General features: G+C 35.8%; 1 protein-coding gene across 3 annotated transcripts in view; it reads left to right on the top strand.

Moving 5' to 3' along the window:
- The window catches only part of Kcnip4 (potassium voltage-gated channel interacting protein 4), a 1,049,546-nt gene that overhangs the window by 459,414 nt on the left and 571,105 nt on the right, over positions 1-19,027 (top strand). The gene's annotated exons all lie outside the window — the stretch shown is intronic.

Below are 19,027 nucleotides of genomic sequence, written 5' to 3'. Positions count from 1 at the left end.
CACACACTGTGTGTTCATTTTTTTTTTTATGGGACCAAGAAACTCCTCTCCCACCTATGTCCGACAAGGCCATCCTCCCCTACATATACCTCTGGAGTCTTGGGTCCCTCCCTATGTGTTTCCAGGCTGGTGGTTTAGACCCTGGGGGGCTCTGGTTGTTTGGTATTGTTGCTTTCCACCTGGGGTCAATAACCCTTTCTGCTCCTTCAGTCCTCTCACTAAGTTCTCCATTGGGAAACCCCTGATCATATCAGTGGTTAATTGTGAACATTGTCCTCTGAGTGTGTTAGTCTTTGGCTGACCTCTAAGGAGACAGCTATATCATGTTCCTCACATTATGCACTTCCAGCCATCCACAACAGTGTTTAGATTCGGTGGCTGTACATGGGGTGAATACCCAGGTGGAATGGTCTCCTGATGGCCCCTCCTTCAGTTTCTGTTCCATGTTTTGTTTCCCTATTTGCTCCCTTGAGCATTTTTATTTCTCGTTCTAAGTAGAACTGAGGCATCCCCTCTTGGTCTTCCTTCTTCATGAGCTTCATGTGGTCTGTGGGTTGAATCTTCACTAATCCAAGCTTTTGGGCTAACATCCGTGGAGATATGTTTGTGTAACTATCTTCTTTTGGGGTTTTTGGAAGATTACTTTCTTGCTTTTTCTAGGTTATAGTTTCCCTCCTTGTGTTGGAGTTTTCCATCAATTATTCTTTGAAGTGCTGGATTTGTGTTGAGATACTGTGTAAATTTGGATTTGTCATGGACTATTTTGGTTTCTCCATCAATAATGATTGAGAGTTTTTCTGGGTATAGTAGTCTGGGCTGGCATTTATGTTCTCTTAGGGTCTGTATGATATCGGTCCAGGATCTTCTGGCTTTTATGGTCTCTGGTGAGAAGTCTGGTGCAATTCTTATAGGTCTGCCTTTATATGTTACTTTGCCTTTTTCCCTTACTGCTTTTAGTATTTTTTCTCTGTTTTGTACATTTGATGTTTTGACTATTATATGGCGGGAAGTATTTCTTTTCTGGTCTAAACTATTTGGAGTTCTGTAAGCTTCTTGTATATTTATGGACATCTCTTTCTTTAGGTTAGGGAAGTTTTCCTCTATAATTTTGTTGAGGATATTTACTGGTCCTTTAAGTTGGGTGTCTTCCCCCTCATCTATACCTATTGTGTCTTGGATTTCTTGTATATTTTGGGTTAGTAGCTTTTTGTATTTTGCATTTTCTTTGACAGTTGTGTCAATGTTTTCCATGGTATCTTTTGCACATGAGATTCTCTCTTCCATCTCTTGTATTCTGTTGGTGATACTTGTGTCTATGACTCCTGATCTTTTTTTTAGGTTTTCTATCTCCAGGGTATTGTCCCTTTGTGATTTCTTTATTGTTTCTACTTCCATTTTTAGATCCGGCATGGTTCTGTTTAATTCCTTTTCCCGTTTGGTTGCATTTTCTTGCAATTCCTTAAGGGATTTTTGTGTTTCCTCTTTAAGGGTTTCTATCTGTCTACTAGTGCTCTCCTTAAGTTCTTTGAGAATGTTATTTATGTCTTTCTTAAAGCCCTCTATCATCATCATGAGAAGTGATTTTAATTCTGATTCCTGCTTTTCTGGTGTGATGGGGTGTTCAGGGCTTGCTCTGATGGGGGAGCTGGGTTCTGATGATGCCATGTAACTTTGGTTTCTGTTGCTTACGTTCTTGCTCTTGCCTTTTGCCATCTGTTTAACTCTAGTGCTGCCTGTACTTGCTGTCTCTGACTGAAGCCTGTCTTTCTAGTTATCTAGCTTGTGTCTGATCTCCTGGGGTCCAGATGTCTCTGTGATCTTTTCCAGCTGCACTGATTACAGTGGTACCTCTAGGATGCCTCAGGATATGGTGCCTCCAAGGTAGTAGTCCAGCTAGGTGTCTGCTGTTCTGGGTGCAGTGTCTCCTCTAGAATATCTCAGGATATGTTGTCTGAAGCTCTGAGTTCATTTGTTCCTCTGTGGCTCTGGATTGAGTGGACCTTCCAGTATGTCTCAGGTGGAATCCGGGGTCCACACAACAGCAGACCTGGCAGAGGTCTGATCCAGGCCTCAGATCTGAGAACTAGTTTCTAAGACACTGTCCAAGTTAGAGCGCCTGGGATCCCTGCTTCCTCTGGGTTCTTGGAGGTTGGGGACAGAGCTGCCACCCAAGATCTGCTCAGTGCTCTGGCCCAGACCAGAAGGAACCAGTGTTCCGGGCTGGGAGTGACTTCCTGGGTCCTTTTGGTTCCCAGTTACTCCCTGTTTAGGGCAGGCCCTGCTGTCTGCTTACCTAAGATACTGCCTGAGTTAGAACGCCTGAGATCCCTGCTTCCTCTGGGTTCTTGGAGGTTGGGGGCAGAGCTGTCACCCAAGATCTGCTCAGTGCTCTGGCCCCGACTGGAAGGGTTGTATTTCTCTATTATTCCTTACTTTATTTTTTGATAAATGGTCTCTCACAGAACCTAGGGCTAACCTTTAGCTAGTCTGACTAGTCATTCAGCTACTGTAATCCTGTTGTCTCTACTTTCTAGTCCTGGTTTTACAAGCATGCACCACCACACCTGGCTTATTGTTTAAATCCTAGAATCTGAATGTCATCTTCACTAGAAATCACATTACTCATTGATACATCACCCAAGCCCTTAGAGTCCTTATTTTTGTACTCATGGTGTCTGAGCTACAATGGGTACAATTATTGCTCTCTTTCTGTAATTTTCCAGCTATGCATAGATAAATGTTAGTGATATTGTTTGGATCTGTTATTGTCCTTTATTCCAGGACACAGCCATTCTATGGCAGATAGTCAATCCTAAGGAGAGCTTGATTACATTTGTATACTTAAACATCAATGTGTAGCATGTCTTCTAAAACACAATGGATTATATAAATCACATAGGATTATTCTCCTCTCCCCTTCAGTGATTATATGGGCAATATAAATCCCCTTCAGTGATTTATATTGGAGGAAACAAAATCTGGGATCAATAATATAACCTACTGCATAAAGCCAAAGTTAACGTGAGAGCCTGCTTAGGGGGTTCTGAGATTTTAGACTTTTGGTCAATAGATTCTTCTGCCTCATTTGCAGTGTTTCCAGATTTGGAATTTACACTTAATGACAATGTGAGCTAGGATAATAAGGCAGCTGTAACTGGAAGAAAGACTGTATTAGTAAAAGAAGGAATTAGTTACTTTTGATGGTGGCTAGGTTATCTGACTTACTCTAGAATACCTTCTGTTAGTAACATGCAGTCTTTAAATGCTTTCGTTTGGTTTGGTGATTTTTACTTATTTGTTTAAAAACAAAGGTTTTAGTTTACATTGATGGAGTTAGTGATTACACATCTGTTTGCTTTCCTATATAATTTTCTAGGATTGTCGTGTCCAGATTTTCACTTTCCAGTTGTTGAGTGCCATGTAGAATCACCCTGCCAAAAATGTCTTTGCTTCATTTTTGACCCTTGCTTTTTCTCCAACTGACTCATTAAAACGGTGATAATGAAGGTTCAGTATGATGCATCCCCTTGTTTTGCTATTATCAATAGCTGGGCTCTTAACTACTGTTGAACACTATGATTTCTTTCCATATCAGAGATATAAATCCTCCTCCAAATCAATCTAAGGGAAATTGATCTCAACTTTTAAGTACTTTGCAGGTGCCATTATGTACTGACACATTGTGGTGAAAGAATAAGAAGCAACTGAGGCTATGTTTTCTTGAGAAATTTTGCTGGTTCTTTGAAAAAGTAATTGTAATCATGTATTAAGTAATTTGAGCCTAATCTAGATAGTTATTTTCTAATGTTTCTTAAGCTGTATGTAGTCTTATATCGTGTAAAACTTTCTTGAAACTACAATTTTCTCCAGTTAAACTTCAGTGACTGAGGTGGAAAGATTCTGTGGAACAGAGTTCGTGGCTAATTTCAAGAAACAGTGATTTCCAGACACAAAAATGCATATGCACCTAGAAACCAATGACACTAGTCATGCACAAGACCTGTGTAAGCTCAATGCAAAAAAAATTCCAAGCATGGAGAAAGAACATTGGGCATGAAATCCTACCCATACCCATGAAGTTATTGGTATTTACTTGCAGCTAATGAAGAAAAGTCGGTTTTTATCAATGTGGTACAGTATTTCAAACACACTCCAGGGCTGGCCGCATGTTCAGATATAGTCAACACAAAATGGATCCTACTTTTTTGAAAAGACAGATATGAACATGAAGTTGGATGGGTAAGAACAAGGGAGAGGATGCTGGAAGAGTTTGAGGAGGAGAATTAATACAATTAAATTATATTGTATGACATTCTTAAGGAAAAATAAAAACTGTGTTAAAAGTTTAGGGATTTCCTCTGTATCCATTAAAATTTCAAGTACTTATTTCAATTTTCAAATGCTTATTTCTAAGTTATTAATCTATACTATGACGTTTATCCTTTTCCTAATCTTTTGATATCAATATGGTAGATACAATTTTAATGAGTGCATTAGCCATCTTATATTTTTAATACCACTTTATTTAGTGACACACTGTGTTTTGGTGGGTATCATATACTACTGTAACTGTGGCTTGGACCATGTAACATTTTTTTTCTCAAACCTCTTACTTTTGTGTTTCCTGTTATATTTGAGAATTGATAGCTCATGACAGCTATGCTTTATTCTTTAATCCTTTGACTAAAAAGCGTATATTCATATAATGTATTAATTTTTTATAGAATTTATCTCAACTTGGTATACCCTCTCTTTATTTTCTTGGCTACTTCTATATAATTTTAGTATTAGTATATGCCCTGGCATTCTGACAACATATCATCCTTAATCAAATATTCACAGGGAGATACAAAGTACGTAATTTAAACAAATTGACTTGGAAACATGTTATTATATATGACTGATATATATATATATATATATATATATATATGATGTATATATATATATACATATATATATATGTGTATATATATATACTGATGATGACATCCTTTTGTGATTGTCTTTTGTTTGCATTATACGATAGGTACCCCATTGATAACATTTACTCTGAGGACAATCCAAATAAAAGCTAAGCAAGAAATCATCATTACCCTTATTGGTAGTCTGAATAAAATTATTACATGTCTTCTTTTGATATATACTTCCCCGTTACCTTCCTGTTCAGTGTGTTTAATTCTGAACCAGTGTTCTCTGTATCTGCTTAAACTTTACTCAGTTTCTTCAAATTCTCACCTTTCTCTTGAAATTGGCATGGCTTTTTTTGCTACTCTCTACAATTGCTTAGAGAGTTCTATATTCTTATCCTAGCTTCATTTGAATTCATTTCTACCATGGACCTGCTGCTCAATTCTTTTTTAATTCAATATTTTTATTTAAGAAGTGCTTTTGGCAACATGATAAAAGCCTTCTTTGCCCTGCCACCATATTTTTATATTGTGTACTGTTCTAAGAAATGAGCACCAAAGGCATTTTCTATTTCATTTTTTCCATTCTTTTGATATTTTGTTTAGGCTCCTTCTGCAAATAATATCTGAAATTTAATAAATATATTAAGTAAAAAACAAATAAGTTACTATATTTATTTGGAATATTCTTTTGAATTACTTTAGAATAATGTTTCTGATTTTTACCTTTAATAACTCATTCCTATATAATGATCTAATTTAGAAACAGTATACCAAGGTGGAAAGAGATGGATTTACTTCATTTAATTGAGTTTCAGTTCCCAGGTCAGCCACTGATTATCTGTATGACCTCAGATTAGATACTAAATCTTCTAAGTCTATTTAAGAGCAGACTGAGATTTTCACTTTTTTTCCCGTTGCTCTTTATGATATTGTTATCCTTCCTGGGGTAGTTTAGGTCTTATAGACAACAAATAAATCAAGTCCACAGCTAGTATACCTAGTATAAATGATATTTAAGTGATGTTGACATCTATTTAAGGGATATTCACCTGCTACATTTGAATCACCCATGAAATTGATCTGTGGTTGGCTTTAGCACCACCATGCAATGTGGATAATTGGCATTATGGTATGCTTCCCTGAGGATGAGAGTCATATTGTGAAAGTTTTCTTTTGTTTCTAGGCTGTTGTGGATAACCTCTCAAGTATCATCTGCCTTCATTTACCTTCTGCAAAAACTGACCTTTGGAATCTTTGGGCAAATCATTAAAAACTTAAGCTAACAAGAAAACCTGCTTTACTCTTAAAATTACATACATTTTATTATTATATTGTCAATGTATTTTTCTCTTATAAAATTATGCTGAAATGCAGAGATGCTTATTTTGTTTAATTTTTATTTTTAAACTGTCTCTTTGGCAACCTTTGAATATAATACATGCTATTAAGTTTGAAACAAGGTGAATAAAATTTTGAAATGAATCACTATTTAATTTTGGTTTATGGACATAGATTTACTAGAGAAGACATCAACAAACTGAACTGTGGAGGAGAAGGAAGCACGTTGATTCTGCTGGTAGTTTCTAAGATTGCACATGTGCAGAGTGCTCTCTGAGGATTGACATTGCTCCCAACACATTGAGATTTTCTGGTTCTTCTCATTATAGAGATGGCTAGAAAAGGGAATTCGTTACTTAATCTTACCAGGGTTGAATGTGAGTGTTCAGTTTGATGGTCCAGCTCCTCACATTTTTATGGACATTTGCTCCTTACACGACAGTACCTGAGCCTTCCTTAGGTTTAAAGACTATATTATAGATTCAACTACTGGGATTGTGAACCTCAGTAGTCTGTTTTTCTGTACATTTGGACCCATTGAAGACTTCTGTAGTGGTCTCTGTCATCTCTAAAAAGCTTCATTGTGTGGGAGTGTCTATATGTAACAGGGAAGCTGCAAAAATTAAAAAAAAACAAAAACAAACAAACAAAGAACAGCATAATAACATCACCAAACAGCATGACAATGGTATGGGTGGGATCTCACAAGACATCACTTCTAAATGAGGAACAAAAATTAATGTTAATTATCTCTGGCAGAGGGATTGTTTTTCCCAGTGAAGAGCTCCCTGATAGAGTATCCAACCACAGTGGTCATTCTTGAACACATATATATTGAAACAACACTGAATCATCTCAGCAGGTTATATTTATATATACATAAGGATATGTAACAATAATAATTTAAAAAAGAAACCAATCATAACATATAACAACAATTCTTAAAGAAGTATACAGTAATTTGAATAGTTTCAGAAGGATTTATTTGGACAGGGAGAAGGCACAGAAATGATTTATACTACTCATGAAATTCTAAAAATGTAAAAAAAATTATTATCTAAAGGGATAGATATTCACTTTGTACTGAGTTGAAAGACAATGACTGGCAAGACCTTGGTGAGGCTATTAGGGAAGTTGTCAAAGCAGTTTAAAACATTTGTTTGGGAAGAAAGAATGATTAGATAAGCAGATGTATGGGCTTTAAAATTACTGACAGTGCTGAAGCAAATAAACATACAGATTATGAATGGTCAATCATTACAGAATGGAATACTAAATCAAAACTAGATACTAATAGAGATTTTAATCCAAAAGTGCCAAATCTAAGACCCAAAAGCACCACAGGATGTAAGACAGGAAGCAACAGTCTCTTTCTTTCCCCACCCGTGGGGATGCACAATGATGCAGCCATTTCAGCAGAGTTTGCTAGTTATTTACAAAACTGAAAACTTGCTCATTATCCAATCTGGCTTTCAAACTCCATGGTATTTACTCAAAGGAGTTGGAAACTTATGTGCATACAGAGACCTACAGGAGGATGTTTATAACAGCTTTATCTGTAATTGCCCAAACTTGGAGGCAATCACAATGTCTTTCAGGACAGAATGGATAAATTGTAGTACATCCAAACAATAGGCGATTATTCAGCACTAAAATAAATGAGCTACCATGCCAGGAAAATAATTGGAGGAAACTTTAAAGTGTTAGCGAAAAAAGCAAGTATTTATTTAAAACGAGCACACACGGTATAATTCTAACTGTAGATTTTCTGGTAAAAGTACGAAGGGGGAAAGCATAAGTAATTATCAGCAGGGAGGACAAGGCAGTGACAAATATATGGACCATAAAGGACTTTTAGTACAGATAACTGAATGACAGCACAATACTGAATATATGACATTTTATATGGTCAGACTCACAGAATGTCCAACACCAAGCGTGAATGCTAATGTAAATAAAACGTAGCCTTTGGGTTATATGATGAATGCTAGTGGCGTTCCCATTTGGTGTTGAAATTCTTGACATGCCATTTCAAAGAAAGGCATTATTTATTTGGGCTCACACCTTCAGAGGGCTCAACCTATGATTGCTTGTCTCTGAGTTCTAAAAGCTGGTAAATATTGCTGGGGCCATTTCTCACGTCTTTGGAGACAGAAGGCAGAGGAAGAGATATACAGAAAGGGGCCACAAAAATATATGGTTTCAAGTAGAAGACCCTGGTGAGCTATTTTCTCTAAGTAGGTCCTGTCTCCTGTATCTTACCATGTTCTCTCAATACCATCTTATTAAGCAATCTGTTGGTTGAATCAGTACTCTTGTGATCTAATGTTCTCTGGAAATTGTATCACAGACACAACCAGAATTGAGTATATCTAAATTTATAGGCCTCTCTTAATCCAATTAATTTGACAATTAAAATCAACCATAGTAATAATGTGCTCATATAGTATCACATATTCTAGCAAATGCACCAGTCTGAGGTAGGGTCTTGATGGTGAGTGTTGTTGGTAAAGGCTTGGCAGAGTCTATGGGAAATTTATGCATTTGCCATTCCATTTGTAAGAAACTAATTTGCTCAGCAAAACTCAAGTCATGTTTTTAAAGAATAAAATAACATATTAGAAATTATTCTCTAAGGAGACAGCTATATTAGGCTTTTGTCAGCATGCACTTCCTGACATCCACATCAGGGTCTACCTTTGAGGTCTGCCAGAGTCTGACATATTCAGAGGAAGATGCACACAGTTAACCATTGATCTGATCAAGAGATTCCCAATGGAGGAGTTAGAGAGAAGACTGAAAGAGCTGAAAGGGTTTGTGTCCCCATGAGGAGAGCAACAATACCAACAAACCAGAGCTCCCCAGGGTCTAAACCACCAGTCTGGGAGCACATAGTGAGGGACCCATGACTCCAGCTGTATATGTAGGGGAGGATGGCCTTGTCAGGCATAGGTGAGAGAGAAGATCCTTGGTTCAATGAAGACTGAACATTAAGTGGGGGAGAATTTGAGGATGGGGAGGTGGGAGTGGGGGTTAGGTGGGGGCATATCCTCATAGAAGCAGGAGGAGGGGAGATGGAATAGGGGGTTCCTGGGTGGTAGGGGGAATGAGGTAAGGGGATACAATCAAAAATTTAAATATAATATCCAATAATAAAAATTAAAATTAAAAAATACATTTGAGAGGAAAAAGAAAAGAAATTATTCTCATCCCCAATATTTATTTTGAGGTTTATATGAGCCTAGAATTATAGTAGAAAATATGTATCCTAGTGGTTTCCACTGTTTCCATCAAAGGACATCACCATCTATCTTAGCAAATTACACCTCAAATATCCTATTATATCTAATATATAGGGTAAAACTAATTTTGGTCCTTGCTTTTGGGATGCATATCAAATTGTCTAAAACAGTACACTAGATTCTATTCCTCCCAACACCCAATAAAATGATGCACTTTAGCCAAGGCAAAAATCACCACTATAATGTCTTCATTTCTTTGTGTATTTTTTTAAAAAATATTTGTCCTGGATGTTCCTTCTAAATTTTATCATGTTTCTGTGCTATTTGGAAAAATCTTATACATATAACATCAAAACCTGACACCTAGTCATTGCTTCTAGATTATTTACTTACTTTGATTCCTCAGAAACAATGAAGCAAACTTCCCCAATCATATCAAGAAGATTTTTGGAACAACAGCTTTGGAAGGCTTAGGGAGCAGTGAGTGGTGTTAACTAACTGTGTATGTAAAAATCATGAATTGAATGAAGGAAGCAACTCTTACATACTCTCATTTGAACATTTGAGATCAAGCCCCTTGATTTCTCAATGCTTACTTACTGAATGGTCATATTGTATCTTGAAGCTGGTCACAAAATTTGTTCTGTATAAGCAGGAAACACTTTGCTTCAATAGACATGGCTCTTATATGGTTAAACAGTTCACCACTTTAAAAAAATAGACATTTATTAACTGAAAGTTGGAAAATGAGGAAAAAAAAAGTTAAAACTTAAATCAGGTGTTTATTGAGTTTATTTGTTTTACACTTTTATTCTCAGCACCATAAAATATTGTCTGACTGACTACATATTTTTAATGGCAAGTTTTTGAATAAGCCACTGTTAGATTAACCAATTTCCCCAAAATAATCATGTGTTTCTCATGGACACATCATTTCCTAGTCTTGGCTGGCATTGAGACACATTTGGGAGTTTAAAGAAAAACATTGTTTTTCAATCCCAGGGTGGAGATTTCAACCTTAGTTTAAGAAAATACTGTTTCTTTTGTGCCAAGAAAATTAGTTTTATTGATAGTTTGACTATACTTATGAAATTCAATAGGTGGTGATTCTCCTAATGAAATAAACTATGTGATTTGCATAGTGTGTCTAAGCTTAAAGATACGCAACAAAATAAATTAAAATATGTGTTTTAAAAGTCTTGACAAAGTAGTTTGCATTTTCCAGAATACAAATTGTATTTAGGTCTTAAGCAGTATTAAATAATTTATTCTTATGATTAAATGGAACTTTTAATTAAATGCTACTAGGATCTTTAAGGAAACAAAGTTGAGACACATAAACCTAAGTATTTCCAGGTTTTAAACCCATGTTATACTTTCTTCTCTTTTTTTATATACTCTAAATATTTGCTTAATTTATTCATAAGTAAATGTACAAATGTTTATAAATAATACTATTTGAAGTATAATTTACATATCATGATATTTGAGCATATATTTATGCATGTAGTTCAATTATTTTTGAAGTACCTCTATAGATTATTTGTGTTAATTTAATTTTAGAACATTTTCATTATACCCAGAAGGCCCTTGAGTACAATTGTGGTCATGCTGTTCCTTCTCCTCATTTTTGACAAGTGATACTTGCCATTATATCTCTCTATTTTTGCTTTTCTGGGGAAAACTCATACAAACTGAATAATACAATGTATAGAAACTGCCTCTTTATTTGATGTGTCTGTTTGGGATTAGTCCATGTTCGTTATTTAATTAATATTGTATTTTTTTATTTTTGAATAATTTTTATGCACCACTTTTTGTTTTTATTTGTTCATATTACAGGACCTTAGTTTGTGCTTTAGGATAGTCCAGAATTTAGTATGTAGCTTCAGCTTGACTTAGACTCCTGATAATTCTCTTCATCTTCTAAGTATTTAGATTGTAGGAGTGAGCTGCCACACTCAATGCCATACTTGTATTATAAGTTATTAATAACTATACTAATAAAGACAAACAACTTTGAAGCTCTTGGAATTTTGTTTCCATTAATTATAAGATATAATTTTCATCTCTATTCTGTGTTATTTAAACTCAATCACACACACACACACACAAAAACTACCACATACATGTATATATATGAATTAGTAACATGCATGTATACATATATATTATCGATATAAAGTATGAACATAAAAATATTTCTAACTGAGGAGGCTCTTCAGCATATCCCATCAGCATGTGCCAACAAAATTGTAAGGAAGTTTAAACCACTTTTAGATTTTTGTCTTACTTTATTCAGAATGGCCCAAATTAGTGAAACAATAGGATAGCACATGCTGATGAGAATGTGGGGAAAGGGGAACTTTCATTTATTGCCGTTGGGAGAAAAAAATCATGATCTATCCACTGTGAAAATCAGTGTAGCAATTCTTCATGAAGATGAGACTTTATCTCAGTATCTGGTTAGGCCACTTTGTGGTATGTGCCCAAAGGGACACTATATCCTTTAGAAATAATTGTACTTTCATGTTCGTTGTTGATCTATTCATAATAGCCATTGGAAACATCCAATTAGATGGACATCAACTGAGGAATGAATAATGAAAATGTGGCACATTTACACAAAGGAATCTATTCAGTCTTAAGAATAATGAAATCATGAAATTTGAAGGTAAATGAATAGAGCTAGAAAATAGAAAAAAATTCTTGCATGAAGAAACCCAGACTCTGAAATACAAGCAGGATATTTTCTCTTGAATGTGGATGTTAGTTTTTAAGCTTTGAATATCTGTGTTCTGTTCCAAATAGCCACAATTGTTAATTATCATATTAAGAGACAGAAGCATAGAGGATATGCCAAAGAAGAGGAAATGGAATTGGGTGTTATGGGGGTAAAGGGAAAAGTAGGGTTTAGAGTAGAAAGTAGAATAGGAGGATTAAATGGGGGGGGGGGAAGATAGGAGACTAAGGTAAAGGAGAGAAAATACAGCAAGAGACAATTAACACTAAAGGGCATTTGAAAACCACAATGAAATCTACAATTGTAGAAGCTTCCTAAAATCTATATGAATATGCATAGATCTAAATAGAGTTATCATACAATGAAGGAGAGGATGTCCAAATTCGAGCTTATCCCATAAAGTAAAACTAACAGTGCTGCAAATGAGTTACATCTTATTAAGTCATTGGGAAAGGGGGTTCCATGGACTCCCTCCCAATGGCCTGTGATGACAGACAATTGCCAAGGCTACTGGTTACTCTCCACAATTTTATGGTATAGTGCCCTATTGTAGAAGATAACACTTATGTCACCAAACACAAGTAGGCTGAGCTTGTGCATAACTAGAAGCTTTACCAGTATTGACTGACATTCAAGGTAAGGTACTCTGCATGCCACTGGAGGAGAAAAGCAATCCTCAATATTGCCGAGCTACAAACACTTTGACTTATATTAATGACCTGCCGCCAAGATATGTTGATATAATAGTAGCACAAATATTATGGGAATAACCAACTAACTAAGGTCTCATTCACGAGATAGATCTCAATCCAGACAGTGCTGAAAGAGCCAAGAAACATGAGTTAAGATAGATCATGAACTTAGAGGTAAATCTAATATTATTGTGCTAAAGGGACATAGCAATAAAATGACTCCCAATGACATACTTTTGTACCTGTAGATCAGTTCCTTGGTCAACCTCTATTTAGAAAGCTTCTACTTGCAGTAAATGAGAATTAATACAGAAACCCACACATCTGGACAATGTGGAAACAGTGAGAGAAGCTCTGGGGCACTCAGCCATAAATTGAATGTCTTCCTCAAAACCTTCCCATCATGGTTCAAGGAACTCTGGAGAAAAGGAGATGGGGATATTTTAAGAGTCAGACAGACTGATGACTTCAAACAATCGTGTCTTCAGACACAGGACTCATAGCCATATGAACTCAAAGAGCCTGTGACAACACAAAAGCTGCATTAGTTCAATCCAGATTGGGTCCCAACACTGAGAGTGAAATGGATACAGGTCACATTCCTAACCAAGCAGCTAACTGATATTTACTAGTAAAGTGAAACAGAGTGTTTGACAATGGAGTTTCACTGAATTTATCAATGACTGGCAATAGTAATTCCAGGACAGATCTCATGCTCAGGAGTAGTTGGCCAACACAAAACAAACTCAATGGTATTTTTGTAGACTTTTTGTTTTGTTTTACCCCACTTTTGCATTTTTTATCTTATTATTATTTTGTGATGGGAGGTGGTTTGAATTTTTTGGATGGGAATTTTTGCTTTCATTTTTGTTTCTTGATTTTGTTTGTTTACTTGTGTTTATAAAAGACAAACAAAGAAAATTATTATATAGTTGGGTGCACAGGAATGTGGGGAGGATCTTGGAGGATTTGGATGAGGGAAAGTTTATCACAAAGCTATATACTGCGTGGGAAAATAATAGAAGAAAAATATGTATAGCTTTGGGTTCCACAAAGTTTGCTTTATTTTTTCACTAACTATTCTTTAAAGTATAACTTACCTCAAATAAAACTTTATTGCTATTGTATGTGTACATAGGTAATATATTTTATTTTATTTCAAACACAAACTTTAGGAAAAGTTAGGCTTTCATAGTTTACTGCTTCATAAGGAAATTGATGTTAATGATGAAGTTTTAGATAAGTTTGTCTCCTAAAAATGTCTCAATATTTAATAAAAATGCTGGAGAGAGAGTTACTTGGGAAAATCTGTTATTTTGATAGCCCTGAAATATTGGATTTAAATTTCTGTTAGAGAAACATAACATTTTATGACTATTTGTTTATTTTCATTAATAATTAAGAAAGGTGAATGAAGACAGAGAGAAGGGCCAAATATGGCCAGAGTGCTTCAAAGGTCAAGCAAAGAGGAGAGTGCCAAGTAAGATCAAATGGCCTTCCTCCCTGGAGAGCATGCTTCTCTTCTACAGGATCTCTCCTCTATAATTCCTTTTGCATCTACCCCAATGTAGTGCCAAAAATACTCTTGTAGTTTACCTAAAATGTCTTCAAAAGGTTTTGAAAGACAATTTATGCCCCATGGTTTCATAATAAAAATAAATTAAAATATCATGAACTCTTTTCAGGACTTGTGTGCCCAAACATATAGTAATGGTACCAGATAATCTTGTCCTTGCCTATCTTGTCCAAGATGTGGTTATCACTTGACAATGGAAAAGCACAAAATAATGGAGAGATAGAGAATTTTTCTGCCTGTGATCAAGTTCTCTTTTTGCATGCATTAGCTTATCTGATGTGGTGTTATAAATAAGAATGGGCCCAGTAAGCTCATGTATTCAAATTTTGATTCACCGAGGATTGGAATTTTATGATGGGATTAGTAGGATTAGAATGTGTGGCCTTACTGGAGAAAATGTGTCACTGGGAATGTGTTGGAAGTTGTCAAAGGCCCATTTCAAGCTGAGTCTCTTTCTCTCTCTCTCTCTCTCTCTCTCTCTCTCTCTCTCTCTCTCTCTCTCTCTCTCTCTCTCTCTCCTTGCTGCCTGAAGTTCAGGACATAGATCCTTCATCTAACTCTCCACATTTGCCTGTGTTACACCACAGTCCTTGCCTGCCATATTGGTATTAGACTAATATCTGGAGCTGGAAACAAGGTTTCAATTAAATGTTCTTTTATAAGAGTTGGTTTTCTCCATGGTATCTTTTTACAGAAATAGAACAGTGACAAAGATGCCTGATTCCTCCTCCTCCTCCTCCTCCTCCTCCTCCTCCTCCTCCTCCTCCTCCTCCTCCTCCTCCTCTTCTTCTTCCTCCTCCTCTTCCTCTTCCTCCTCCTCCTCCTCCTCTTCCTCCTCCTCCTTTTTCTTCTCTTCCTCCTTCCCACCATCATCAGTGTGTGTGTTTGGGGGTGGTTATCTGTAGGATGTTTGTGCATGTATGAATGTATAGAGGTTTGTGAGCTATGATCCATACATGGAGGTCAGAAGAGAGATTTTTGAGGACTCAGTTCTCTCCTTGTAAATTTTTGAGGTGAGGTCTCTCCCAGTATTTCTGCTGTGCTGAATACATACTCCAAGATATCTAGCACATGGGATTCTGGTAGACTCTCCTGTCTCTGCCTTTCATATTTCTGTAGGAGTATTAAGATCACATATGAGTACCACTACTTCCTGCTTTTCCCACATGTCCAGGAAATTGCATTCATGTGTTGTATGATGTTACCTTGGAGGCACTCACAACCATGTTGTTATCACACTACCTGCCTTGAGTTTGTCTCTTAACTCCCATAAGTTCAGAAGCCTCAAGTAAATATTTACTATTTGTAGAATAAGGAAAACATGTTTTTTTGCAGAAACAGAACTTTAATAACTGTATATTGGAATAGATAATTCACTTGTGAATTTAGTGTTTAAATGCAAAAAACTCCATAGCTCCCACTTCAAAGAAAGTAAAAGATAGTATATTCTGGACTCAAATTTGAGTCAGATCTCATGTTACTACATGGAAGCAGTCATAAAGTGTATAGTTTTATAAAACAAAGAAACTCATAAATCAAACACTTTCAAAATATACTACTGGGTACACTTGAAAACCACTTAAAGCAAGAGCCTTCTGTAGGCCTCAGATGCCAATTGGTGAAGTTCTTAAGCTTGGTCTGGTGGAGACTAGTAGTATGCTAAATTAATAGAATAGGTCCTTCTTATCTATTAATCATAATAGATTATGATTAATAGTCCAAAGCAGAGGCAGAGAAAGACTAGTTGGCTAGTTAAGAGCAAAAAGTTAGCCCACATAAGGTAATTAGCCTCGAGGCCTGCAACAGTACAACCTCTCTTCATCGCTGTTGCAGTTCTAATCAGTGACTCTTTACAGACACAACTTCTTTCCAGCAATCTGTACAGTGTAAAACACATGCAACTGGTCTTGTTTGCATCCTTTAGTCCTGGTGATGTAAAAATCCCATGGCTCAAATATTGGATGCCATACATTCAAACAAAAGGTAAATGCTTCCAACATGTTTCTTCTATATGGATTTATGAAAATGTAGCACCACTGGCTTAAAAACAAAGAAGCAATGAAAAATCTCTTAAGCCTATGAGAATGAGCTGTGAACTGACAAGAGCAGAGATGGGAAAAGGTTCAGAACAGGGGACTCATGGGAAAGAGTTAAAGCAAATTGAAGCTAATCACGGATTTGTTTTTCTTTTGTTTTGTTTTCCTAAATTAACAGAGCCGTTGCTTATTTATTCTGTCACTCAACAAATGTTTACAAGAAATCTTCTTTGTGTTTGGCATGGTATTCTATGTTTTAAATGCCCCATAGGAACATTTATATAGAAATATGAAAACTTTTAAGCTATTTCTCCAATAGGTGAATTTACACATCTCTTGCTTGTCATAACAGGAAGGAATAAAACACAGCCATTTCTCATGTAGTATCTTCTACTTTAATTTTACAGCTGTATTAGAAAAGTAACAGAAATCCCAATATACACATTGTAAAACATTCTTAATTATGCTAATTACTCTCTACTAATTTCAGTGGAATTTGAAGCCCTTTGCCAATGTTGACACCTGGGCACATAATATGTATCAACTACATGATGCCTCAGAGGACAGTCTCTACTAATAAAGAAGGGAGAGACTGCAGCCCTTGTCAGAAAACTGAGCTGGTCCTCACACAATGCCAAAATGCAATGGAAATCTCTTTGTGTATTCCCTTTGATGCTGGAATGATTCCCATGCTAATCAAGAAGGAAAATCAAAGTCTGTCTCCTTCATAATGACCTACCCATGTCTCCTCAGATCTAACAACTATAGTCAGAGAAATATCTTTGGATATAGAAATAAATTTATAGGATTTGCTTTCTTAATTTCCCCTTAAATGCCTTCTGTTTATCTCTTCTCTCTTTAGAGCATATAGCAATGACTTTGCAGCGAGTAAAGCTAAATAGAATCAACCCCAAACTCTCGGTCTTCTGCTCCTTGCTTTATCAACTTTGAAAAATTAGTCATGGAAAATAGAAAGAGCTAATTATTTTCAACCCTGGTAGAGAATGGATACTTTCATATACTGTGTTGTATATACACACACACATATACACATACACACACACATATATATAATATATTAAAATTATATAATATATTATATGTGTGTATGTATACATGTATACATGTGTGTATATATGTATATTTATACATGTATAGATGTGTGCATATATCATATATATGATATATGTATGTTTCTGTGTTTGTATGTGTGTATACATATACATGTGTATACTTATATGTGTAAACATTTATGTGTATATGTATGTGCGTGCATTTGTATACATACACATATATGTTTGTATGTACACACACATATATACATATGTATATAGGCATACATATTATTTTATTAGATTCATTCTATATTACTATTGTTTCCATTATGGTAGCTAAGGAAAAACTGTATAACATGTAATCAGCCATAATGTTGTTAATAAACTCAGCCTCTCTGACATAATGCTCTCTACCTTGTCTACCTATGCTCTCGTTTTTGGCACCAAATCTGGAAAACACTGTTATAAACTACCTGAAAACCTATATTAGGAACATAATGCTATTTTGTGTGTTTTTAAAGTATTTTTTAAGTCATGTAACACTCTTGGTGCTAGCATTGGGAGTATGATCATGAAAGACCATTTCTCTGTTATCATAGTAAGAAAAATAACAAATCTAATATGGCGAAATCCAACAAGTTCAACAGCAGAAGGCTATATGCACTCTGGCTGTCTTCCAGGAATGCTTTTTATGAGGTGCAAACGTAAGACCTCCCAGGGAAAAGTTCTAGAGAGCATCTCCTCTTTACACAGGTGAGAAAGAAATGGCAAGCGTACTCTACCTGTTGCCGTTCCTGATCTTGTTCTCCTTGTTTCCCACATACATATCTAAATAATCCTTTTGCTGTTTAGTAACTATATTCTGAGTGAAATAACTCTTAAAATCTTTGCTCTTGTGAGAAAATAATTCTGCATGAAAATGTCCATGTTTGGGGCCTTTTGAGCTATGAAAATTGGCACTCAGATTAAAAGAAACTGAACAAACCCTGTAAAAGTGAGAAGTATGGGGAGCTCTGAGCGATCCTGTCTCATGCTTACACCTTAGGATGTTAAAATACAATTGCCTTTTCTTCCCTTCTTTTTAATACCATTGAACAAAATACGTATGTATGTATGTATGTATGTATGTATGTATGTATGTATGTATTTGGCTCTAAAAGGTAAGAACAATACAACTCGAAGTTCCACATAGTATATTGTGGAATCCCTTACTTGACAACAACTCCACTATATTTAGTTTTTACTGTATCATCCCTATATAATGAGTATTTCATTTAACATACTCTGTGAGAAAAGAGTCTATCCTGTTTGACTGTGTGTGTGCCCACGCACGTGTTTGTGTGTGTGGAGGAGGTGTGCTTTTAGGACATGCAAGCAAGTAAACAGATAAGCAGAATTACATCACTGACTTTTTACAGTTTTCTATGCACTA

Source organism: Arvicanthis niloticus, chromosome 7 (assembly GCF_011762505.2).
Source record: "Arvicanthis niloticus isolate mArvNil1 chromosome 7, mArvNil1.pat.X, whole genome shotgun sequence".
In the NCBI taxonomy this organism is placed as follows: Eukaryota; Metazoa; Chordata; class Mammalia; order Rodentia; family Muridae; genus Arvicanthis; species Arvicanthis niloticus.
This window is presented reverse-complemented; position numbering and strand designations above follow the sequence as displayed.